The sequence below is a fragment of the Phascolarctos cinereus genome, unplaced genomic scaffold (assembly GCF_003287225.1).
Source record: "Phascolarctos cinereus isolate Bilbo 61053 unplaced genomic scaffold, phaCin_HiC Scaffold_726;HRSCAF=1367, whole genome shotgun sequence".
NCBI classification, from domain to species: domain Eukaryota; kingdom Metazoa; phylum Chordata; class Mammalia; order Diprotodontia; family Phascolarctidae; genus Phascolarctos; species Phascolarctos cinereus.
The window spans coordinates 164,458,988-164,486,979 of NW_027556098.1; the positions used below are offsets into that span (position 1 = coordinate 164,458,988).

Consider the following 27,992-nt stretch of genomic DNA (forward strand, 5'->3'; position numbering starts at 1 on the left):
AAAAAGAAAGAAAAAACCTAAGAGCATTCAATACTGAACCAAGTCTGCCATAATCATTAAATCCTAAAGAAATATAAAAAAGGAGAGAGGAGAAGAAATCAACTCTGTTTTTGTTTTTTTTTTTATTTATTTAAGAAGTTCATGTTTCAACCAATTATTTGAGAATGGCACTTTCATAAATACATTTTATTGCTGTGGCATTTTTTTTCATTATAACAGATAGCTTTGAGTAATTGTAATGTCTAGGGATACTGCTGATTTACTGTTAGAATATTGGCAATACCTGCAAATATGGAAAAGTACCTTGTATGTTTCTACCAATATTAAACAACTCAATGGAAGAGATTCTCTCAGTGTGTGATTTACTCTCTGATTTTATGTTGGGCACCTCAAACATGGCATCAAAATCCTTTGGGACCTTGGGTATTCTGATTTGCTGGCAGGACATCTAGATTACATCTAGATTACAAATATCTGACTTGATTTATAAGAAGTAAAGCCAAATTGGAGGAGAAACAGCAGTGGGACAGGTTGGAAATTTTGTTTTCTGAAGAAATAGCATTCTCACAGCATTGGGCAACTGTAATAGGCGTTTTCAAATATATTAAATGTACACAAATAGAAGGCAAAAGGAGACTGGAATAGAATAAGACTCCCACACCATAATAGATAATGTTATGGAAAAACATACAAGAGAAATTCTCAAAAAAATGCATTGAAAAAGTTATGAGCCACCATTTCATCATTCAGACCCTTGAAGTCTCTTGAATTCTTGAGAATGCTATCATATGTGTCATATCTCTTTGCCCTGCTTCCTAACTTTCACTCAGACTGGTTTTAATTACCATTCAGATTAGAACAAAATCAACATGCACCTTTCAAAACTTTTTCTACTTTGATGGCTTTCATTGATCTCCTACTTCCACTATTTTCTCCTCTTCTTTCTTTTATTTTTTTTTCATGTTTACTCATCTGAAGTGAGTTTTTCATTATAAGCCCACAGGACAGGAACCTATCTTTATTTATGTTCTTTGAACCTCTGGATATGATGCCCCAAGCTTTAGGAATGTTTTGTAACAATAGAAAATTTTTTTTGTGGTCGTTGCTACTTTTTTACCAGACTGACCAAAATGCATCTAGATATAAGTGAAAATGGGGTTTTTCCCTTCCAGTGACTGTAGGTTTAAATTAAAGACGGAAATGCCACACACCTAATAATGTGAAAATTTAGATTTCGTTTACAAAAAAAAGAAGGCAGGCTTAATTGTATCTTCCCTATACCACCACTAAAAAAAAGAAAGATTAAAGCAAGTAAATGTAGGTTAGAAAGTTGCTCATAATGACTTAATCATATAACTAATCTGTGAGAATGAATATCTATTTTCTGTTCATCTTTGTTTCTAATATTCAGAGACTGTAGGCTGAAATTAAGTACAAGAAAATACTATTATTTTTCTCTTTCTTTAAATATCTTGGAAAGTGGGATATCAATAACTTCAACCCTGGCTAAGGCAGAGAATAAAACCAAATGTTCTTTGAGTTCATTACTTATGAAGAAGAGTTATTTAAATGTCACTCTAATTTATTCAGCATCTCTTCCTGTTTGAAAATGCAGTGTTCAGTAGGTAGGTAGGTAGGTAGGTAGGTAGGTAGGTATCGTTTTACATACAATATTTTAAATGCATATTCTTCAAAGTCTTTTAATTTACTTGCTAGCATAGCCCTACATGTTCACCAATCTGATCCAACAAGCCTGAAGCGCATAAGGTTATGGGCTAAGAACTGCAGATGTGAACACATGATTAAAAATAATCACTGCCCACAAAGAGCTTACATTTTCTGAGGGGATTTCATCATGTAATTGGATAAGTGTATCCATGATAATTTGAGGAGAGAGAGAACACAAACAATTGGGGTGCTGCACAAAGGCTTCTTCTAGCATGGTGGCATATGGACTGATGCTAGAAGGAAAACAGGCATTCTAAGAGGTGGATATGAGTATGGAGTGCATTCCAACTATGGATGGAAGGGGCTTGAGGGAAAGATGAGAGAGGTGGCCTGTAAAAATACACAAAGGTGGGAACTGGAATGCTGATTTTGGGGAAAAGTAAGTAAGCTAATTGGGCAGAAATGCAGAGTGCAAAAAAAGAGATTAATGTGAATTAATCCAAGAAAGGTAAGCTCCACAATGAAACCCCCACCTAGGTCTCAACATTACTTTACCTCTCTATATAAAGGAGTGTGAGAAAACCTTGTTGAGAAAACTTTAATCTTCCAATTAAGGACAGGATGCCCTGTGAGGTGAGCTCACAGAGGTTAATGTGTTCCCTATGTATGCGTGATATGAAAAAAAAAGACTTGATACCAAATTGCCTGCATTCACAGATAGCTCTAATGTGATTTGGATTTTTTTCTTCAATTCTAGCTTTGGATAATGTAGTAATAAAGGACTCCATGCTCCCACTCTGTATGTCTCATGCCTGCTATTGCAAAATTGAAAATTCTTTAATTGAACTATATATGCCATGGGACTATAGACAAGGAAGATTAAAAAACAGGTTGAAAAACCGAAGGGCACATTCCTAAATATATACATACATATATATATATTATGTGTGTGGTGTGTGTGTGTGTGTGTGTGTGTGTGTGTGTGCGTGTGTGCGTGTGTGTGTGTGTGTGTGTATATATATATATATATATATATATATATATATATATATATATATATATAGAGAGAGAGAGAGAGAGAGAGAGAGAGAGAGAGAGAGAGAGAGAGAGAGAGAGAGATTTCAGGAAAACATTCACACTGATGGAAATTAATATGAAGAACAGACTGTCAAAGTTAGCTGTATATCACTACCATTTTCCAAACAGAAAGAGAGTAAGGCTACCAACTTTTGGAGAGGTAGAGAAAATGTTACCTTTTATTACTGTCAAATGCAGCAGTGAACATAATGAGAGACTATTGAATGAGCTTCTTTTCAATAATGGAATTTTAAGGACACTCATTCCCTGTTGAAAAGGAATTAGAAATATAAGGGAGAAGTACACATTCTGTATGTGTATGCTTTATATAATGAATGAATCCTCCCTAGAAGAGATGACCTTTCTTTCTATTGTCTGATTGTCTGGTAAAAAGAAAAAAAAAGGAGACTTAATAATGTACATTTAGATTATAATGAAGGGTGGAAAATTACATAATTATGCTCTGCCATCTCAGGAAGCATCCCACTGTTTAGGGGTATACAAATTGGCATAAATAAGGGGAAAATATAAAAGGGGTGGGAGATCAATTCCAGCAACCTTTTTGTGGAACTTAGCTGCTACTGTCTTATTGTGTGCTCGCCACAACGTGACCCTGTAACATACCACCAGACTCTGCATCTGCAATGGGATAGTTCAGAATGTTTGCTGACTTTGAGAAAACAGTGCTTATTTGCCCTAAGCAAAATGGTTAAGTAGGCAAAGGTGCTCTGAGACTGGGGTTCTTAACCTCTGTTGTGGCATGGACCCCTTTGGCAGTCTGGTGAAGCCTACGAAATTCTTCTCAGGATAATATTTTAAAGTTCACAAAATTAACTGTATAAGATTACAAAGGAAATCAATTATTTTGAAATGTTTTTAAATATTAAAAAAAAAACAAGTTTAGGGAGGGGAACATCAAGTTAAGAATTCATGCCTTAGGGTAGCTAGGTGGCACAATGGATAGAGCACCATCTCTGCAGTCAGGAAGACCTGAGTTCAAATCTGGCCTCAAACACTTACTTAGTTGTGTGACCCTGGGCAAGTCACTGAACCCCAATTGCCTTACACACACCCCAGGAAAGAACTCATGACTTGTATCACTGAAGCAAGCAATCAAACATACATTTAATTGGGATGACATTGCATATATAAATTAGTTTAGGCAAAATCGCATGTGAAGGAAGACACTATCTGTATCTAGAAGAAGAACTGATAAATAGAAGTGTATATATACATGATTTTACACACACATATACACATACATACATACATATTTTTGTCTAACGAGCAAGGGGAGAGAAGGAAAAAGGGAAAAAAAGAAAAGACAAAAGTTACATGATAACTTATTATATACTTAAAAGGAATAGTGAGTGGTACATAATAGATTTGCAGCTTCATATACAATTGTCTCTTTTTTCTATTCTACTATGTTACGGACATGTTTGTTTTATTTCTTAAGTTAATAATAAAATAAACTAAATTTGAAAATAAAGTACACATCTATTAAGTGTCCACTGTGTACCAGCCCTCAGGCTAAAACTGAGAATACAAAGACAAAAGTGAACCAGTCTCTGACCTCAAGAAGCCTAGATTTTAATGGTGAAAGGTCTCAAGGAGAAGGTAGAGTTTAAACAAAGTCCTGAGGCAGACTAGAGGCAGGTGAGATAAGAAAGAAATATCTTTCTGTTATAGGGTTCAACTAGTGCAAAGGCACAAAGATGGGAAATGGAGTGCACCTATTTGGGAAACAGCAATAATATCAGTTTGAGTGGATCAATATATAACAAGGATAGAAAGGTAGGTTGGCACAAGATTGTAAAAGACTTTACATACCAAACCAAAAAAGTTTATATTTGATCCTACAGATAACAGGGAGCCACTGGAGTTTATTGAAAAGAGAATGACAGTCAAGCTTACAATTCAGAAAATCCACTTTATGGGCTATGTGGAGGATTGATTGGAGTGGGAATTAACTTCAGGCAGTGAGGATAACTAGTGAGCTCTTACAACAGTCAAGTTGAGAGGTGACGAGGGCCTAAACTAGAGAGGTAGTCACGTGGGCTCAGAGAAGAAGAGGAATGCAAAGGTTGTTAAAGTGGATATAAGATTTGGCTATTGACTGGTTATTTGTGGTAAGTGAAAGTGGGAATTCAAGAAGGACACTGAGGTTGGAAACCTGGGGAACTAGAAAAATAGTGGTTCCCTAAATAGAAATATAAAGTTCAGAAATGTAGTGGGTTTCAGGAGAAAGGTAATGAGTTTTGGTTTCAATATGTTGCATTTAAAATGCCTGCTGAATTTCCAGTTTGAAATGTCCAATAATTAGTTAGTGATATGAGACTATAGCTGTCATATACACTGGAGTACTAGTTTATAAGGGAACTATCATCTCCCTCATTCTGGACTCTATGACTCTGAATATGCCCTAAGATAGCACTAGAATTTTTTATTGTTATTGATTCATTTTAAGTTTCCAGTATACTAAAACTCTTAGATCAGTTTCACAGGAACAATTTATTTGTTGTCCAGTGATGCTTACCCATGCAGTATTTATGAAATTGATTTTTTTAAAAAATATATATGTACTAGTACTCATTTATTTGTAGAAGGGTGGCAGTGATTTGGATATAGTTCCAGAAATGCCAGACAAAAGTCATCAGCACCATTTCCACTTTTCTAAGGGTGGTTAAAGGAAGCTTCTGGGTAATCTGTATGGCATTGGTGCTAGTAAGCAAGGTTATCATCAGTAACTTGTCTAACTTATTTCCAGTATAGTTAGTCTATTAGAAAATAAAATTAGGTTAGTCTAGCATAACCTGTCCTTGGTAAAACCAGGCTGGGTTTTGTGACACTGTTTGTTTTTTCTTTTCTTTTGTTTTCAGAAAAATTGCTTCCCTTTCTAAACATTTTAGACTTTTCCTTGTTATCAAAGTCTAGCTTAGCAACTTATACTTTGAATACTCTACTCTTTTCTCTTTATCAAAAATTTAAATGACATTTGCTCACCTCTAATCCTGTGGAACTGCTCCTGTTCTCCTGGTCTCCCAAAGGTCACTGACAGTGGTTCCATAATTACCTTTGTCAATTCCTTCAAAACTATAAGATGTAGTTTGTATGGGCCTGGTGACAAGTTCACTGAGGATAGGTTGGGGTTTTTTGACTAGTGCCTAATTTATCTTGTTCTCCAATTTCCTATTACCTGTATTTATTCTATTCTTCCCTGTCCAAAAATCATTCTACTCAAAAGTCACATATTCCCAAACTTCAATGGATCCATGATCTTATCAATGGAGAGTATTTCCCCAAACATGGCAGATCACAGTCCAACCATGTTTACCCATCCTTTTCAAGGTAAGTCCATATTCTTTCAATAATCTACCTCAGGGAGTCCACCTAATGTACTTTCTCAAGCTCTAGACATTGCAAGGATGCCAATGGTACATACCAACATGCATATATTAAGTACTATTATGTGCCAGCAACTCCGTGAAGGAGTAGAGAAAAGAGAAAAAGTTAGAACACTCTTGTTATAATTGACTGAATACACAATATAAATACTGAGTAGATGGAAAGTAAGCCTAGAGAACACAATAATAGCAGCTAAGGGAAACCAGGAAAGGTCTCCTGGAGGAGGTAGTACTTAAAATGAGTCTTCCAGCCAGTATAATAAAAACCACAATTTTACCCAAACTAAAGTACGCATTCAACACCATCCCAATTAAATTACCAAAAAAAAAAATTACTGAATTAGAAAAATAACGAAATTCATTTGGAAAAGCCAAAAGGCAGGAATGTCAAAGGAAATAATGAAAAAAAATGTAAAGGAAAGAGGTTTATGAGTATGAGACCTTGAATTACTATAAAGCAGCAATTATCAAAACTATCTGGTACTCACTAAGAAATAGAAAGGGAAACTAGTGGAATAGAGTAGACATATAATTTACAGCAGCAAATGAACATAATAACCTTGTATTTGACAAGTACAAAGACTTGAGATTTGGGATGAGAATTCATTATTAGGTAAAAATTGTCAGGAAAATTGGAAAACATTATGGTAGGAACTGGGCATGGACCAGTACCTTATGCCATTTACCAAGATAAGATCTAAATTAATATATGACCTACATGTAAAGATTTTACAAGAAAATTAGAAGAACATAGAACATATTACTTATCAGACTTAGGGCAGGCAAACAATTTATGAATACACAATAGATAGAAAGTAAAGTTAGGTGTAAAATGGATAAGTTTGATTACATGAAATTAAAAAGGTTTTATACAAATAAAACAAATACAGCTAAGATCAGAAAGAAAGCAGAAAATTAGGGGGAAATTACAGAGAGTTTGTCAGATAAAGGTTTCATATCTAAGATATATAAAGAACTTTGTCAAATCTATAAGAATATGAGTCATTCCCCAATTGATAAATGGTCAAAGAATATGAACAGGCAGTTTTCTGATGAAGAAATCAAAACAATTTATAGTCATATAAAAATTCTCTAAATCATTATTTATTAGAAAATGTGAATTAAAAAAAACTTGAGACATCATTTTATACCTATCAGATTGGATAAAACGATAGAAGAGGAAAGTGACAAATGTTGGAGGGGATGTGGAAAAAAACTGGGACACTTATTCATTGTTGATGGACTTGTGAACTGATCCAGCCATTATGGAGAGGAATCAGGAATTATGCCCAAAGAGTTATTAAACTACCTATACCAGGGGTGGGGAACCTGCAGCCTCGAGGCCACATGTGACCTCAAAAGGACAAGAACCTATATATTCTAAAATGTTTATAGCAGCTCTCTTCGTGGTGGCAAAGAACTGGAAATTTCAGGGATGCCCATCAAATGGGGAATAGCCTAACAATTAACACCAAAAAAACACAGCCAGCACCACACCACCCATATGTGAAACCCTTAGTTACAGCAAATGGAGTTTTGAATGTTGTGTATAAGTTCATTTACCTTGGCAGTATACTTTCTAGGGATGTACATAATGATAATGAGGTTGACACACACATTGCCAGAGCTAGCTCAGTGTTTGGGAGGCTCCGAAGGAAAGTGTGGGAGAGAAGAGGTATTAGACTGACTACCAAACTGAAGTTCTACAGAGCCATTGTGCTGACCTCCTTATTGTATGCCCGTGAAACCTGGACAGTATACCAGAAACATGCCAGGAAACTGAATTGCTTCCATTTGAATTGTCTTAGGAAGATTCTGAAGATCACCTGGCAGGATAAGGTACCAGGCATTTCTTGAACTAAACTGCCAAGCATTTAAACTCTTCTGCAGGATGTGCAACTCCGATAGGCTGGCCACATTGCTTGAATGTGAAATGAATGCTTGCCAAAAAGACCATTTTATGGAAAACTCCAAAAGGCAAGCATTCACATGGTGGTCAGATGTGACACAAAGATACTCTCAAGGTCTCTCTTAAGAATCTTGGAATCGAAATGTTGGAGAAGATGTGGGAAAATTGGAACACTAATGCATTGTTGGTGGAGTTATGAAATGATCCAACCATTTTGGAGAGCAATTTGGAACTATACCCAAAGTGCTATAAAAATGTGCATACCCTTTGACCCAGCAATAGCACCTCTAGGGCTATATCCCAAAGATATCATACAAATGGGAAAAGGACCCATATTACAAAAATATTTATAGCAGCTCTTTTTGTGGTGGCCAAGAATTGGAAAATGAGGGGATGCCAATCAGTGGGGGAATGGCCCAACAAGTTGTGGCACATGAATGGAATGGATTACTATTGTGCTATAAGAAATGATGAACAGGCTGACTTCAGAAAAACCTGGAAAGACTTGTATGGTCTGATGCTGAATGAAATGAGCAGAACCAGTAGAATGCTGTACAATTTCATTGTATAGCCATGTTGTGCGATGACTAATATTGATAAACTTAACCCTTCCCAGCAAGACAAGGATCTAAGACATCTCCAAAGGCCTCGTGATGGAAAATGCTATCCACATCCAAAGAAAGAACTATGGAGTTTGAATGCAGATAGAAACATACTATTTGCTATTTTTTTCTTCTATTGAGTTTCGTTTCCTCTTTCTGGTGATTCCTCCTATTGGTTCTAATTCTTACTTACAACATCAATAATGTGAAAATGTGTTTAATATGAATGTATATGTATAGCCTATATCAGATTGTGCACCGTTTTGGGGAGGGTGATGGGGAGGGAGGGGGAGAAAAATTTTAAACTCAAAAGCATATGAAAGTGATTATTGATGAATCAAAATAAATTAATTTAAAAAATAAAAATAAAAAAAAGAACTTTGGAATTGAATGTGTAATATAGGACACACTGGCACAGGACTGCCCAACACAGCTTGCCGTCATCAGAGAAGGTGCTGTGCTCAATGAGCAAAGCAGAATCAAAATAGCTCTAAAGAAACACAAGATGTGCACATTTAGAGAATCCACCCCAAATGTTTAAGTGGACTGTTTGTGCCTGATCCATGGTAGAACATTCCGAGCTCATACTGGTCTAATCAGCTACAGTAGGATTCATTGTAATTTGACCCACGTTGTGATGTCATTTTGGTCCCCTTCCAGAATAAAGGACAACAACTAACCAGCTATAAGAAATGATGAGCTCAATGATGTTAGGGAAAAAATGGAAAGATTTGCACAAAATAATGAAGAGTGAAATGAGCAGAACCAAGAGAATATTGTAGACAGTCATAGCAAAATTGATTTAAGAATGATTTTGAATGAGTAAGTTATTTTGACTATTATAAATACTCAAATTAACTATAAAGGTCATGTGCAGAAAGACACTATCTGCATCCAGAGAAAGAAATTATAGATAGAAATATATATAGAAATAATTTTAAATATACATACCTATTTGTGTCTAATGGTAACCATCCTAGGGCAGAGGGGAAGGAATAAAAAAAAAGAAATTTACAGGATAATTTTGTTGTATGTTTGAAAAGAATAGCAAGTTGTCCGTAGTAGATTTACAGTTCCATATGCAGTCACCTTTTTTATTGTACTATGTTATGGAAATGCTTGCTTTATTCCATAAATTAAAAATAAAATTTTAAAACAAGAAATGAGTCTTCTAAGAAACCAAGGATTCTAAGAATAGGAGGTTGTAAGGGAGTATGTTACTGGTTGGGGTAATAGTCAGTGAAAAAGACAAGCAATAAGATATATGCAAGGAACATCAGGGAGGATATTATGGATGGATAGCAGTGTGGAAGTGAATTGTGCATGAGGAAATTGAAAAGGTAGGAAGGGGATAGATTGAGAAGAACTTTCATTGACAAAGGATATTATATTTTGATCCTGAAGGTATTATGGAAATACTAAATCTTATTGAGTAACAATATTGCTTTACTGTATACAACGTTCTCTTGGTTCTGCTCATTTCACGCCATTATTTTATGTAACTTTTTCCATGTTTTTTTCCCTAAAATCAATCATGTGAAGACATATTAAGACCTACGCTTTAGGAGAATCACTTTGGCAGATGAGTGGACGGAATAGAATAGGGAGAGGCTTGAAATAGGAAGATCAACTAGAAGACAAATCCAAGTGAAGTGATACAGGCTTGAACTAGATTTGAGACTCTGCGAATGAAGAGTAAAAGTATTCAAGAAGTGTTACTAAAATGACAAAAAAAAGGAAATTTCAAGACTTATGAAGAAATTGATTATGTGAGGAAAGTGAGAGAAAATAAATGAAGGTACCTTTATGGTTTTGAACCTGAGTACCTGGGAGGATCATGGTGCCCTGTAGAGCAATTGGGAAGTTTGGAAGAGGGAGGATTTGGGGAGAACGATAACTTCTATTTTGAATATGTTGAGTTTGGGAAGCCTATGGGACAGAGGAAATATTCACCAGAGGAAACTGAAAGCAAATAAGAATTAAGCATTTCAATCTTCCCATGATTATCCACTGTCATCATACTATGCACCCTGAGCAATGGTCCCATCCCTTTTCTGATTTTCCTCTTGCTCGCAATATATATTTCTTTTTTTTTTAATGCCCCCTGCTGTCCTTAGCATTCAGAAGCAGCCTCAGCCCATTCTGGGATTTAGCACTCCAGATATTATTCTTTGAAGAAATAAGTATTGTTGGAACATTAGGATGTCCTCATAGACATTTTCAAATATGCTGAATTTTCACAAATTCCAGACAAAGAGATTTTGAAATGAAATAAGACTTCTCATAGCATAACAGAAAATGATATGAAAATGTTGGGTAGAAAAAGGATAGAACTGTCAAGATTTTTACTTAATAAGGAGCAGCAAATACGAAAGTGATGTGTTCCTTCCTACCTATCCCCTGTCTTCTTACTCTCGTGGAAATCCTTTATAATACTGACATATGAGGACAAGACTATAACCAAATTTTGCATAAAACCACTTCTTTCATAGACTTCAGGTGCTTTTCTAAAAGCATTGATGTTTAGAGCAATATATCTGACTTATAGTATTTTCAGATCAATATCACAAATCAGGAGAATCTACTGTATTGGGGTAGGAGGAATTTGCATTTAAAACAGCTAAGAATAATCACATGGGAAGTGAATAAGCATTTATATAACTCCTACTATGTGCCAGTAATATACTAAGTGCTTTACAAATATCTCATTTGATCATCACAACAACCCTGTGAGGAAGGTGCTGATATTATGCTCATTTCACTGTTAGGGAAACTGAGGCAAAAAGAATAAGTGACTTTCCAAGGGTCACACACTTAATGAGTATCCAAGGCTGGATTTGAACTCCAGTCTTCTTGACTCTCAGCCCACTGCTATATCTACTGTACCACGTAAATGCTCTTATGGAAGGACTCTTCTTTCCCAAAAAATCTCTTCCTAGCAATCATCCTCCCTTGCAAAAATCCCCTTCAATTATAACTCTACTATTTGAAAGGTCAATATAGAAAAGTTTGTAGAGAGTGGTCAATAATTATAGGTAGACCCTCTCCACCAACGCCTGTGAACTGATCTATCAAGTGAAAGTGCGATGGTGTGGTACTTATCACACTTTAGAGTGTAAAGTGGTTTACTATAATCTCACTTATTGCCATAATGCCAATGGGCCAGTCATTCTCCACAGGCTATCTCCCAAAGGCTACCGTCAGTCAGGGCTCTAGCCCTGTGACTTTACACACACTGCCTTCTGTCTCTTAGCTCTTCCCCTAGGTCACCATAGCTTATTTCACCAAGATCATCTTCCTTGATCCAATGACCATCAATCCCTCACCCACCCTGGAGCTGCTGAGCTCAGATGCGGTGCAGGATAGGGGAAGGGAAAGGATGAAAAGGTTTTTTTTGCAACACGGCCATGGTGGTGAGCCCTGTGGAGCTGGTGGCTATGGAGTGCAGCCTGACTTATCCCCTCCAGGCTGGGCAGACCATGATTTAAATCAGTCCTGCTCCTGACCTGAGGCTGAGAAGTCTGAGGGCAAAGCACTCATCATGGAGACTGAGCTGAGGACTGAGGAGAAAGCTGTGGTGGAGGTAGAAGAGCACTAAGTACAAGGGCACGACCAGGAGACTGTGGTCCTAGGAATTAACTTGGAGCCTGGGACTTGGAGACTCATTCTGTATTTGTCATTTAGTGGTTTTTACCGCTGTCTTCCTCATTTCCATATAGAATCTTTTTTTCGGTTTTGGTTCACTTTTCCAATTTAAAAAATTCTTTACATGTTCAGTGAAGCAACAATAAAATGCTAGCTGTGGATTGGACCTAAAAGATAGTCCAATCCAATTCCCTAATTTTATATATGAAAAAGCTAAAGCTCAGAAGATGCTTCTCCAAAGCTGCAACACTACTTGGTGACAAAAGCAGGACAAGAAACAAGGTCTCCATGGAAGGATTTATAACCAAACAAGAGACGGAGAACATTATGAAATGCACAATGGATAATTTTGATTTTATTAAATTAAAAGGTTTTGCAGAAAGAAAGCTAATGAAACCTAGATTAGAAGAAAGCAGAAAGCTAGAAAACAATTTTCGCAGCCAGTGTTTCTGATAAAGGCCTTATTTCTAAAATATAGAGATAACTGAGTCAAATTTATAAGAATACAAGTCACTCCCTAAATGATAAATGGTCAAAGGATATGAACAGGCATTTTTCAGGTGCAGAAATTAAAGTTATCTATAGTCACATTTAAAAAAATGCTCTAAATCACTATTGACCAGAGAAATGCAAATCAAAACAATTCTGAGGTACCACCTCACATCTATCAGATTGGCTAATATGACAGAAAATGAAAATGATAAATGCTGGAGAAATGTGGGAAAATTGGAACACCAATGCATTATTGGTGGAGTTGTGAACTGATCTAACCATTCTGTAGAGCAATTTGGTACAGAGCCCAAAGGGCCAGCAAACTGAGCATATCCTTTGACCCAGCAATAGAGCTACTAGGTCCATATCCCAAAGGGATCATAAAGAAGGGAAAAGGACCCACATGTCCAAAAATATTTATAGCAGCTCTTTTTGTGGTGGCCAAGAATTGGAAATTGAGAGGCAACTGGCATAGTAGATAGAGCACTGGCCATGAAGTCAAGAGGACCTGAGTTCAAATCTGGCCTCACACCCTTGAAACTTACTAGCTGTGTAACCCTGGCAAGTCAACCCCGATTGCCTCACCAAAAACAAAAGAATTAGAAATCAAGGGGGTACCCACCAATCGGGGAATGGCTGAACAAGTTGTGGTAAATGAATGTAATGGAATACTCTTGTGCTATAAGAAATGATGAGCAAGTGGACTTCAGAAAAACCTGGAAAGACTTACATGAACTGATGCTAAGTGAAGTGAGCAGAACCAGGAGAATATTGTACTCAATGACAGCAACACTGTGCGATGACCAACTTTGATAGACTTAGCTCTTCTCAGAAATTCAATGATCTGAGATAATTCCAAAAGACTAATGATGGAAAATTATATCCACATCCACAGAAAGAACTATGGAGACTGAATGTAGATCAAAGCATACTATTTTCTTTTTTTTTTCTTTCTCATGGGTTTTCCTTTTTGTTCTGATTCTTCTTTCACAACATGACTAACGTGGAAATATGTTTAATATTATTGTATACGTATAGACTATATCAGATTGCTTACAGTCTTGGGAAAGGGAGTGGAGAGGGAAGAAGGGAGAAAAAATTTGGAATTCAAAATCTTATAAAAGTGAATTTTGAAAGCTATCTTTGAATATAATTGGAAAAAAAAATAAAATTCTGTTAAGGGGGCAGGGAGAAACAAGATTTTCTCACTTCCAAATCCCCTCACAAACCATTCAGCAGATGGCTTCGTCTACCTGACTAAGAATACTAGACCTGATGACTTGAGCATCCTTGCCTCCTCCACTGCATTCCCTTAAATTTCTCCATGTATGCATTCCTGTGTACTTGTAGTCTCAGTGCATGCACAGGCCTTTCCTTGTAAAGGGAACTTCCTTCCACCTGTGACTTTGATCTTTTCCCCTCCTCTCTGCTTGTGGAAAGTGGTCCATTAATCATTTCTACTTTGTCTTCTCCTTCTTCTTCAATGTCTCCCTCTCTACTGGTTCCTTATTCTGCCTATTAAAGTTAAGTTTTCCCACACTGAAGCCTACCTCCAGCCCCTTTAACTTTTTCTTCCCCTTTGATTGTCAAGTCAATAATTTGGGGTATTTATTAGCTATGGAACTATGGGAAAGTCATTTACTCTCTCTAAGCTTCAGTTTCCTAACCTGCAAAATCAGATGGAAGGGAATAAACATTTCTTTGGAGCCACTATGTTCCAGGCACTGTGTTGCCATTATCCCTATTTTATGGTAGAGGAAACTGAAGCAAAGAGAGCTTAAGTAACCTACTTAAGTCATGCACAGCTTATAAGTGTCTGAGGACAGATGAACTTAGGTCTTCCTCACTCCAGGCCCACCAATCTATCCACATCTACCATCTAGATGCTTCTTAATTAGAATAATGCTTACACTAGCACAATTAGGTGGCATAGTGGAGAAAGCACCAGGCTTGGAATCAAGAAGATCTAAGTTCAAATCCACCCTCAGACACTTACTAGCTGTATGACTCTTGGCAAGTCACTTACCCCTGTTTGTCTCAGTTTCTTCATCTGTAAAATGAGCTGCAGATGTAAATAGCAAACCACTCCAGTATCTTTGCCAAGAAAACCCCAAATGGGGTCAAGAAGAGTCAGACATAACTGAAACAACCAAACAACAAATGCTTAAACTACCCACCTTGCATGGTTGTTGTAAAGAATGTGCTTTGTAGACTTTCGACCTTTTTTTTTGGCCTCGATCTGTAATTTCATTGTTATAAGGAACTACCAATGAGGAACTGTCCTCTATTAACACAGATTAGCAACTGACCTGCAATTTACAGCTTCACAGAGTCATCCAGGATACATGGAGGTTGTGTGACTTTGCCCTGAATCATTCTACTTATATATCACAGAGCTGGAATTTAAACCCAGTCCCAGCTCTGAGGCTGGCTCTTTATCTACTATGACATGCTGCTTCTATAAACTCAATAAAGTATAAAAATTAAACTTTCTGGACTTTTTTGATGGCCACCAACTCCTTCTTTTAGCTGTGCCCCTAATGTGTACCAGAGTCCTTCCAATGCCCTTCTCTCCTTCTCTCCATTCCTTTATAGGCTTCCTTGCTGCTTTCCAACTCCTCCTTTCTCTCCTTCCCTTGACTCCCTACACAGCTCAAGCCTTGCTAATTCAATAGTTGCTGCTGTGCCCCTAAATAGCAACTTTCAATATTTTATTAGAAAATGAAATTGAGAGCTGCCTAATGATCCCAGGAGAAGGCTCTCCCAATTCAGTGTAACCTCTAAACAATATTTGGGGAGGCAATTTAATAGGGCCACAGTGGGAGGGGTCCCACAACGCCATTGCTGCAGCCAGGGTTTGAAGAGATGCCCAATTCGTTCCTCCTCTTTGCTTTGAGCATAGCCGTGGTCTAGCAGTCATTTGCTCCTGGTACAGCTGGCTTCTCACTTTCATTTTTATTAAAAAACTAACAAGGAGCATTAAGCAGCTCCCTGTTTAATTTCCCATAGAAAAGCAATAGTTTTAAGCAGCCCACTGGTAGAAGGCTATTTCAATGTGCAGTTGTGCCAAGTGTATGTGCCAGAATAAAAAAAAAATTAATAAGACAGGTTAATACCATGGATTTTTCTTTCATTTGCCAGTGAAACAGCTAATCAGAGAGCACTGGAGCAGTGGAGGAAGAAGTGAAATTAGTTAGTTAGTCAGTGATAAAGGACAGTATATTTCAACCTTCTTTTGAGTTTCATGTTATTTCAGTGTGGCACTGGGGACCTACAATGGCCCCTGTCCCTTGCCTCCCCCATCTGCCAAGTATACTTTATCCTGCTCACATTTACCTTTAATCTGGAAGTGTTTGCTTCTCCCCACGTCACACAGTTCTGCATATCCAGATATGCTCGTGGATTCCCCTATAATAATTAATTGCTGTAGAAACCTGTGGAGGTCAAAGAAATGAGATTTTAATTTTTTTAAGTTTAATAGCTGGAAGGGAATTTAGAGTTTATTTATCCTAACCTCCTCAGTTTACAGAGGAGAAAATGATATCTGTAAACTAATTTGTTCAAGCTTATGTAGGAAGTAAGGAAAGATTCAAATCCTAGTCATCTAATTTCAAATTGAGTACTTTCTGCACCAACCAACCTCTTCCACATCACAAATTAGTGAATTTTAGAACTGGAAGGGATATTAGAGATCCTCTAATACAACCCACTCACTTGATGTATGAGGAAGCTAGAAAAGTTACCTTATTGACCCATGGTCACATAGCTGGTTACTGGAAGAACTAGGAGTCACTTATTGCTAAGCTCCCACTATAACATACTATCTCCATAAATATTGGAATGTAAATAATTGCTTTGGAGGAAAATCTGCTTTCAGGTATAATAAGGCCCTCATACTCTCCGCATAGCCAAACCTAGGTTAATTATTGATTATCTCTTCAGTAATACACCTACTCTGTACTATTTGTAGCATCTTGTCACTGTGATATTCCCAACATCTTAGCATGTCTACAAAACTATTCTACATAAATCAAGATTTCTATTATTCTTTCTGTTTTTTTTTCTTTCTTCTTTCCTCCCTCTAAGTCTTTCTTCCCTCTTCTAGCCACTTCCCCTTCCCTTCTATTCACTTCTAGAGGACAGACTGAGGCTATTGACTTTGCACAGCCACGATTCATTTAAATCCAATTCACTTGCAAGTCAAGATATCACCTTCCCGATGTCATTGGGCTCTTCAAAAATGAAGGACAAACAACAATCCACTTCCTTTTGGTACTGGCTCTCTCTCCTCAGGAAAGGCTATATGAAATGGATGAGTTGTGATACTTTTTGATGAGAATGAAGAGTTGCCTAGAGAAGTTGCTCTCTTATAAAGATTTTTTTTTAGGTTTTGCGAAGCCAGTTAAAGTTGTAAAGTTTATAGAGTTTAGAGACAAACTATGCCCAAAGACCATGGATTTGCATAGTTATGTCAAGTAGAATACTGACCAATGAGATCCGATTTCTCAGAGTTTTGTGACCCATTATACATAAAAGCAATACAATCATAGAATTATAGAATTTTAGAGCTAAAAAAGACCATGATAACATCTATGCTAATGGCCATTTAAGAAGAAATGAAGTGAAACTGAGATGAAGAAACTGAGTGACAAGACATTAAAAGGCTTATCCAAGGTTACAGTCTAGGACTCCCAGTCAATGCTGGGACTAGTCTAGGACTCCCAGTCAATTTCTACTACATCAACCTCCATCTTGCTAAAAAAATAAATAAAATAAAAGTGGTGGTATGTTTACATTTTGTCCTGGCTTCATCGTTTTACAAACATACAAAGTTTCAAACAAAGGATTGCCAAATGAGAGCGAGTAAGTCTTGGTCTGAAGTACCTGAAAATTAAATACACAGACGTCCCAGGAAAGGACCTGTGGCTGAATAAAAATAAGGTCAAGGCCATGATTATTCTCATTCTGTGATTTTGACACAAGCTGAAACCTCTTGACAGAAAGTCTTAGGATACTTAGTGGGCCCCCAAAGCATTAGTCAAATTGTTATCACAAATAGGATGAAAGATAAAGTATGTGAATATATATGTAAGGAAAATTTCAGTAACTCATTTACTGATCACTATGATCAGATTCCTTATCTTTAAAGCAAGTCATTTTTGCCATGGGTCACTAGAGAAGCATCACAAAAGGGCTTTCTGAAGATTAACAGTTAATGTTATTTCAACAGAATATATAAAATTTATATTAATGAATGACTGCTTTTAACCCAGACCTTTAGAGTATTAAGTTGACACATGAGATTAGGAAAATTCTTTTCCAAGACTGAACTCAATAAGACTGTATCTGTTAAAGGCTTTGAGGAAAGAAGGCACGACTTTTTATGTTTCCCAGAAAAAAAAAGGTGCCCAACTAGGTCAAATTAGTAAGAAAAAAAGTCAATTTCATATCCTCTGAGAAAAACTGCTTATAAAAATCTCTAAATACTTAAGTGATATAGGCATTTAACCTTTCAGTCCATGTTGATCTCCTAAGCCCCTACCCTTTCCTGAACTTCTATAACATTTTAAAGTCAACACCATCTGTTACTCTATTTCCCATAATGCTTAGAGCAAAGTGAGTCCCATGCTTGGGAGTAGGAGAAAGAATTGGACTCTCCAGACCACATTTCACAGAAGTCTCTGCCCATAGTGTGTGGCCACCTGCACAGATTCTGATTGCCTGAGCAGCCTCAGGCCCACAAGAAATTTTAAAAGATTCACAAGATTCTTGTATCTGAGTTTCGTGTGGAAAACAGTGACACAGGAGGCCAAAATTTGGCCTTTAGCAACGATATTATGACTTGTTCTGACTGTGTTCCTCTCCCATCATGTGAGGGATCAATCAACCAATCAATAAGCATTTATTAAGTGCCTGCTTAGTGTTAGGCACCTTACTAAGTTGTGAAGATAACAAATAAAAAGAACGTAGTCTCTGCCCTTAAAGAGCTTATATTCCAAGGGAGTAGATAACATGTATATACAGAAGCATGGGAAATGCAATATACACACAATGAATATATTGGAATTTGGGAAGGTGGTACACTAGCAGTGGTGGGGGATGAGTCAGAAAAGGTTTTTACATAGATGGGGGCACTTGAGCTAAGTCTTGAAGGAAAACAAGGATTCTGATGGGTAGAGCTAAGGAAAAAGGGTACTTTAGACATCAGGGACATATAGTACAAAGGCAGAGAGACAGATGATGGACATGAGTGGACCAGCAAATAGGTCAGTATGGCTAGATCATGAGTTTGAGAAGGGGTATAATAGAAGAGGGAAAGAATGGAAAGAGGACGGTCATAAAGAGGTTATAAATGCCAAACTGATAAATTTATATTTGATCCTACTGGAAATAGGGAGTCACTGGAATTTATTGAGTAAGGGGTGTTATGATTGGACCTACATTTTAGGAAAATCACTTTGACAACTGCATAGGGGATGAAGTGGAGTGGATAGACATTTAAGGCAAAAACACAAAATAAGGGTTGTTTCTTTTTTCTGTGTATTTTAATTTTTTTATATTTTATTATTCAAATTACACGTAAAAACAATTTTAACATTCATTTTTTTAAATTTTTGAGTTTCAAATTTTATCTCCCTCAATCCCCTCCAGCCTCATTGAGAAGGCAAGCAATTTGAGATAGTTCATACATGTGCGGTTGTGCAAAATATATTTCCATATTAACCATGTAGAGAAGGAAAACATTTCTCTAATCAATAGTGATGTAGAGCAGTTTTTCATGACAATAGATAGCTTTGATTTCTTCTGAAAATTGCTTCTTCATATCTTTTGATCATTTATCAATTGGGGAATGATTCTATTTTTATAGATTTGACTCAGTTCTCTATATGTTTGAGAAATAAGGCCTTTATCAAAGAAACTTACTGTGAAATTTTTCCTTGGTTTTCTGCTTTTCTTCTAATCTTGGCTGCACTGGATTTGTTTGCACAAAACCTTTTTAATTCAATTTAATAAAAATTTCCTATTTTACTTCTCATAATGTTCTCTATCTTTTTGTTGGTCACAAATTCTTCATTTATCCATAGATCTGAGAAGTAAGAAATTCCATGCCCTCTTAATTTGCTTATGATATGACAATAGGGGGTTATTTTAATAGGTAAAATGGGTTATTTTAATAAGTAAAAAGGTGACAAATGCCAGTATTAGGTGGCTTTATGAGTGATTATGCTTTATGAGCAGGAAGGAAAAATATATCTAAAAGTTGTGAATATGGAAATGTAAAAATTTGACAATAATTTGGATATGTAGAGTGAATGAGAGTGAGAAATCAAGGATGACATTAAAGTTTTGGACTTCAGTTCAAAGATGGCAATACTTATAACAGTACTGTGGAAGAAGAGTAAGTTTGGGGAAGTGGAGTGATGATGAGATCTGTTTTGGTTATGTTGAGTTTGCCTATTTGGCATCCAGTTGAAACTGTCCAAATAGCAATTGGTGATGAGGGATTGGTGCTCAGTAGATAAAATAGAGATGGATAGTATTGAGTCATATGCAAAGAGATAATGAAACCATAGGAGCAGATGAGGCCATCATGATTAATAAAAACAACAATAATAATAACAATAATAAACATTTTTATTACACTTTAAGGTTTACAAAGTTCTTTAAATACATTATCTCATTTGATGAGAGAGAAGGAGAAGGAGGAGGAGGAGGAAGAAGAAGAGGAGTAGGAAAAGAAGGAGGAAAAGGAAGGGAAGGGGGAGGAGAAGAGGAAAGAGTCTCTGCCATCTACGAGTTTACCTTCTACTTAATGGGTTGAAGGGAATATTTATTATCTGTTTAAATTCCTTGCCATTTACCTTGTTATTATTCTGTTTTAATTAAATGCCTTTTTTTTCTGTCATTTGATATGTTCTGATGCAGAGATGGATCAGTGAGGGCTCAACCCATAGCTGATAACTTCCAAAAAAACCTAAGCCTCAGCTCAAGGGTGTGCTATGTATACAACTTTGGCCTTGATTCTACATTATATTCTTTGCTAATTGTTTAACTTGAGCAACCATTATCATCCCAGAAAAACTGCAAACAGGTTAGTTTAAGGATAGCATCTTTTACTTCTCTTTTTTTTCCATAACACCTAGCATGAGATATAAAAAGTATACCTACACTTTAGAGCCTTAGATTCAATGATTATACTGAAGTAAATGCTAGCAACCTCGCATCAAACTTAAAAGCAAATTATGTGGTGAGCAAAGCAGAATACATATAAATGACAAATTCTTCACGAGAAACTTATTTATTTATACTTAAAGCTTTGTATGTAAAATATTGGTGCCATCCACAAGATGTCTCTCTTCCTTCTTCCCTGAACTGCTTCTCTCCAAATTTTTTTCTGGTGTCCTATTTCTGCAGAGGGATGGATCTTTCCTCTTCACTTTCCTCCACAGAACTGAAGCTGCATATTGATGAGACAGCTTTTGGTCCAACTCCAGACAGTCATTTTCAGGTAATTAATTTAAGTTCTGAACACTCAAACTGAGTTTTTACAGATAATTTGCACAATCTTCTTTCTCTTTCTCCTACATCAGTAACAAGTAAGTTGGAAGTTACCATCATCTCAACTAAGGATATTTTTGTTATTATTTAATGTATGATAGATATACCAATAGCAATTTCAAAACTAATTTGGAGTATCTGATTTAGCATAACTGCTATATGCAAACTGGAAACTATTATATTACTGCTGCACTTAGAATGAAAATGACTATAGAAGTTTATGTGTCATCAGATAATTACTGAGTTCCTTTCTAGCTTTAAAATTCCATGACACCATGAGGTGTTCATTCCCCCACCTCAGCCCTCCCTTTCTGCACTTGTAAAAAAATGTATCTCATTAAGGCCTATAATATATTTACTTAGACTTATCTATCTTTACAGATTGCCTTTTTAGTGCAGGGTTCTGACTGGAAAGAGAAAGGGACATTGTCATTTTTCTTCTAGGCAAAATCCTTCTCTAAACCTTACTAAAGTGGATTTTTAGTGGGACTACTGACAGAGACTTATTCATCCAGAAAAAGTCAATAAGACAACTATAACCAAACCAGCATGAATCTTGAATTTAGTGTTAATAGTAATGAGGTCCAATTTGGCAAAGTAAAAACTCAGTGGAAAGATATATCGTAGACTCCTATCTTTATTATCTTTGGGTTTTTTCCCCTTAGATTTTTAATTTTTTTCACTAAAATGTCAAAGAAAGAAAAATTAGAGGTAAATAGGGAAAAGAAACAACATTTAGAACAAAGAAAGATGAGTCCAAGATTCCCAAAAAAATAAAGACCAGCAAGTGTTTAACAGTACATTTAGAGAGAAATATTAAACATGTATGATATATTTTACATGCATAACATAACTTATAGTCATTTTTTATTCATGAGAAACAGATGGTGTAGTGCACAAAAAGTTGGCTTTAGAATCAACAAGACCTGGACAAAAGTCTTGCTTCTGACCTATACTATCTGTGTGACCTTGGACAAGTCACTTAACCTCTTGGTGCTTCAGAAGTCCTCTCAAGCTTTAAGTTACAGATAAAGTGCTGATCCACCCTGATAAAGGAAAATAACTATTGGTAGAACTCCTCACTAGGAAGTGAGTATTGAAATTGATAAAATCAGAGGTCTGGTTAAATAGAGGTGTGTGTGTGTGTGTGTGTGTGTGTGTGTGTGTGTGTGTATAATATTTATATTTATCTATGTACAAAATGTTACAATAAGAAAAAGAACTGTGGAAAGCTATACAGAAGCAAAGAAAACCCCAGAAAACTACATGTTTTCTTCTTAAATATTTATTTATTTGTAGTATTATAAGTAGAAATAATAATACTAATTTAAACATATGAAGCGCTTTATGGTTCATAAAGTATTTTTTTTCTCAAAACAAAGGTATGGGCTAAAAAGTACTATACAAATATTGGCTACTATTAATAGTAGTAGCATAAGTATCAGTATCATCATTACATCCATCAACAGAGACTGAGAGGTTACTTGCTCCATGTCACACAGCTATTAAGTGTCTGAGCACAGACTTGAATTCAAATCTTAATACTCCAAGGTGAGTACAGAGGCTCCTTTAAAAAAAATGCAAAATGAAGAGGTGCTAGTTTTTAAATGGTTAACCCTTAGCTATATCCTTTAGCTAGTTGAGGAAAATTCTCTCATTCTCAGGGTCATTGTTAAAGTTTCATTTCTTGGAAATTAGTTTTCTATTTTTTTTATGTCCTAAGGAGGAACATAATGATATCTGAATTTGGACACTGCCAGAGGAAGGAGTGGTAGGTTTTCACAGGAAAAAGCATGAAAGAACATCCTTGAGGATTATCAGCCAAAGCATACTCAGCTGAGCTCTACTTTGCTTCAGAGCATAGTCTAAGGAAGCTGGAGGGGGAAGACGAATAAAATTTTCTGGCATTCCACTGACTTGCTTCTCTAGCACCCTTTATTTCAGTATTCTGAAGTGTCCATGATCACATCAGTGTGGGTACCCTCTCTGACAGTCCAGTTCACAATCTGCCACACTTCTTTTAGCTAACTTGAAAACTCATCCTTCAATTATTTCAAAATGGCGTTGCCTTTAATATGGGTTCCTTCTTTGAGTTCAAGTACAGTGGAAAAAATATTAAATTAGCAATCAGAGAACCTGTGTTCAGACTGCCCTTTTGCTACTGTGATATTTTAGTGAAGTTATGTTCCCTCTCTGAGCCTGTTTCCTTTTATAGATCAGTTGGTTGCAATAGAACATTTTAACCACTGGTTCTGGAGTTCATATCCTACCTCAGATGCTTACTACATATATGTCATGTCCTCCATTAGAGTGTGAGTTACTTTAAGGAAAAGGGCATTTTTGCTTTTCTTTGTATCCCCAGTCCTTAGCCCAGAATGTGGCACACAGTAAGTGCTTAATAAATGATTATAATTGATGATATTGATAATAATGTGTGCATGTTCTTGCCCAAATTACCTCAATTCCCCAAGCCTCAGTTTCCTCATCTGTAAAATTAAAGGGGGTTAACATATGGCTTCTGATGTTCCTACTAGTTTTAGATCTCTGATACTGTGGGCTACTATATGACCTTTATGATCTCTTCAAGTTTTATATTTACGGGAAGTTAATTAAAAAGAAAAATATTTTCTAAAAGGATCCTATGGTTCAGGAGGAATTCTGCCACAAGTTAAAAAAAAACACCATTGAATTAACCAACTGTTGGGAACTTAGGAACTATGGAAAAGGTAAGGAATTGAGGGGATATCGTAAATATCACCTTGTGATGGACATGACATTGGAGACTCCCTACAGAGGGAAGGTAGATCTCCAATGCACCCAGGCACCAGGAACACTCTAAGGAGCACCCAGTAACAGGGTCAGGTGGAAAAAAGCCTGACTTCCAGAAGGACTTTCCCCTCCCACCCACTGCCCTACTACATTGAGGCAGGGAAAGGAGTATATGAGTAATTCTTGCTTATTTGCATGTCAGGGTGAGGTAAAGTTTGTCTCACTAAAGTAAGGACTCTTAAATATCCGTTAGGTAATGTAGTGGGGTTTGGAGTTCTGAAAATTCAAATTGAGGGCTTAAGCCACCAATAGAAAATTCTGAACTGTGACATAGTACTAAATTTCCCAGTGTTTCCTAAGGAAAAGGATGTGTATGTGTGTGCGTGTGTGCACATGTGCTGTATATGCATATACATAGACATATATGGTATTATATATATATGTGTGTGTGTGTGTGTGTATATACATAAATATGTATGCATGTATATATGTGTGTATATGTGTGTATACCAGGAGCATACATATGTACCAGGAGACTTTATCTAAAGGACATACCTCAATTTCTTTACTACTAACAGATACTAGGTCTTCCTGGGTGTTCACATCCTTGGGTGGTAGATCCATAAAAGCTAAACTCTGCTTGTGGTGCAGTTGAACATGTTAAGCCTAAACAGCTTGTTAGGAGGAATCAATTCCACAGTCCAATGGCTCTTGGGATTTTTCTTTCAAAGGATGGCACACAACTAAATCTTGCAAAGGAGCTGGCCAAAGGAAAGCTTTGGGGCTGGCCATTTTATTTCATGTTATTTTCATTAGAAAATGAAGGATTTGGATAGAATAAGGCCCTGGACAGGTTAGTCTATTTAAAGTTCTCTTTTATGTGTGCTGCTCTTTCTTGTCCCTTTCTCCTTTGTGGTCATATGCAAAGGGGCAGGACAAAATCATTCAGACAAAGGGCACTTGTTGTAGAACTTCACAGTACCCAAGTACATAGCAGAGAGATCAAAAAAGAAAACTTCATATACCTACCTTAGCTTCAAACATGGAGTAAAGCATGTAATGAAGGGTTTTGGTTTTGGATAAATGAAAAAAAAACTTTAGAATTAATAAGTCACAGTTAAAACTTTTGTTCTACATCATTTTAATGAACACTTATGTCTAAGGAGGGAAGAGTGTGCTTCATCCTCCCAAATGTGTGACATAAAGTTTCCACTCAGAGTCGAGGGGGTAAAAAAAAACACAGTGAAAGAGAGGAGATGGAGAGAAATGAGACAGACATGCGGAACACACAGATAACAAGGAAATGGTTTCCCTGGCAACAACAGCACTTTGGATGGTTTCAGACAAGAGTACAACTGGGTACAAAGCATCTGATTAAAATTTATTGCAGACGAAGGAAATAGTGCAAACACTAACAGATCCACAGTGTGTACTAGGGATCTAAATGTGACCATGAGAAAATCATTTGAAGGATTTCTGTCTAATTTAAAATATCTTTTTTTGCTGTGAAAGAAAGTAAGTCTTGGCAAATTGGGTATGGAAAAAATCCAAATGACTCTAACTGCTTGATTTATAGATTATAGAAATCATAATCCATTATCCAAGCTGAAAAAAATGAATAAATAAAAAGACCAATCCAACTGGAAAAGTTCCAGTCAATTAGAGGAGAAATTAATGACTCTTCCCTATAGATTGCATTTCTTTAGAGAAGAATGACATTCCTCCTTCCTACCTGAATTCTTAAGGTTGTGATATTTAATAGGGAACTTCTAGCAAGATGACTGAGTCAATGGCTCTTTGTAAGCCCATTGCCCTTTCATAACCTCAAAACTGCTGGAAATGCAACAAATAAAGGAAAAGAACAAGAACCAAAAAGAAAAGGAATAAAACAAACCTTAACAAGAAAAACTTCACAGGAAAAAAAAAGTAGAGAAATGAGCAAACCAACAAACAAAAGGTCTTAATACAATAAGTAAATACTGTGTGATTAAAGGAATTGAGAATTCTCTAGAATAAATGACTAAGACTGCAATAACTAGGCCTCCTGAAATGAGAAGAGAAAGATTACAAGACCCATGAGTGGGTTAGGGACTTAATAAAAGAATAAGAAAAGTGATTTGGAGACAAAAGAAAAATTGAACTGACAAGAAATTGACAGTTTAGAAGAGAGGGGAGAAAATCTTAGTAAAGCAGAGAGAAAAGAGACTGGCCGAGACAGAAATGAAAAAATGCAGATGTACGATAAAAGGCTGCAGTCATTTTTGTTTTATTTTTGTTTTGTTTTGTTTTTGTTTTTGTTTTAAACAGAAGGGCACTTGAAGTTTCTACAACCCAGTGCCATTGATCTTTAGAATAAAGCTCAGTGAGACCATTTAAGAATAATTGGTACCCCAGAAAACCACAATGGACCAAGGAGGCTGGGTTTTACACATTATTTACTGCAAGTGGCTCAAAAAAAAAGTAGCTTCAGCTCTTTAGCTTTCAAGCTAAAATGGTGATTCACTTTTATTTGGAAGACCACAATCAGCTGTACTTATAGGTTTTCAGTAAGAAAGACATTTTCAATGTTTTACATGTAATCATAATCTACCCTTGCATTATAGATATCATGGCTGATTGCCACAATAAAGAATATCATAAATTATACAATGCATGTGAATATTCTAAATCTCTTCTATACTGTATAAGACATCAAAGTGACTTATGATAGATTAGATGACAGACAGACAGACAGATAGATAGATAGATAGATAGATAGATAGATAGATAGATAGATAGATAGATAGACTGATCTCTATGGATTTTTAAAAATCCCAACCAAAATCCTATCTTCTACAGCAAGCCTTACCTAACTTCTTTTTAATTCTAGTGTTTTCTCTTTTAATTATTCCCTACTTACCATGTATATGGTTTGCTTTGTACATATTTCTTTGCATATTGTTTCTTCCATTAGAGTGTAAACTCTTTAAGGGCAGAAGGTGTCTTTCTTCTCTTTTTGTATCCCCAGCAGTTTGTATCCCCACACAGTGCCTAGTACATAGTAGGTACTTAATAAATGTTTATTGACTGATTGCTTGATTGAGATAGATGGGAGATGATAGATAGATAGATAGATAGATAGATAGATAGATAGATAGAGGTATATAATATAGTTTGAAAGGTAGCATATTGTAGTAGATGGAGGCCTGGCCTTGAAGTCAAGAAATACTATATTAATACATTAATTCTGATATATCTTGGCTGCATGACCATGAACAAGTACCTTAATCCTGCAGTAACCACAAAGCACACACTAAGATTATAAGTTAATTAATTAATCTATCTTATTTTTTATTTATTCATTTAAAAAATATATATTAAGACTTGGACTCCCCATTTCCAACCAGCATGGAAATCCAGGAACTACTAATGAGCCAGTTCTTACTCTAATTGGCACAGGAGTTTTGATCTACTCTGTTTTCAATCTCAGCCAGTTTATCCCATCTTAAGCATCTTGGTGGGCCCTCATTCCCCAGGGCTCACTATATAATGCCCAACTTAATGCAGATAATCAATCAAATTACCCCAACTGCCTCTCAGATCTCCTAACCCCAGAAGATCCATTAGTCTCAGGTAGTAGGGATGACTAACATGTATTAACAAGCTTATCCTAAATTTATAAATTACAAATAAGTTGCTGATCTGCATCAACAAAAAAAGTTTCCACCCTCGAGTTCCCTACCAGTGAAGTCATATGTCCAGACTCCATCATATGCCTTATCAAACATGGCACTGAACTGAACACCATAGTAAGACAACTAACCAGGTATTGCCTAATAGCCTTCCTTGCTTTTAAGAGCTTATAAGATTATAAAATGTAAATTC

General features: G+C 36.3%; 1 long non-coding RNA gene across 2 annotated transcripts in view; it reads right to left on the minus strand.

Annotated features, from left to right (window-relative positions):
• LOC144454330 (uncharacterized) overlaps positions 1–27,992 on the minus strand; it is a 76,769-nt gene that overhangs the window by 20,399 nt on the left and 28,378 nt on the right. For both annotated transcript variants that reach the window (XR_013482719.1, XR_013482720.1), the window contains one exon: positions 16,137–16,234. This is a non-coding gene — a long non-coding RNA (uncharacterized LOC144454330). The remainder of the gene's footprint in view (positions 1–16,136; positions 16,235–27,992) is intronic.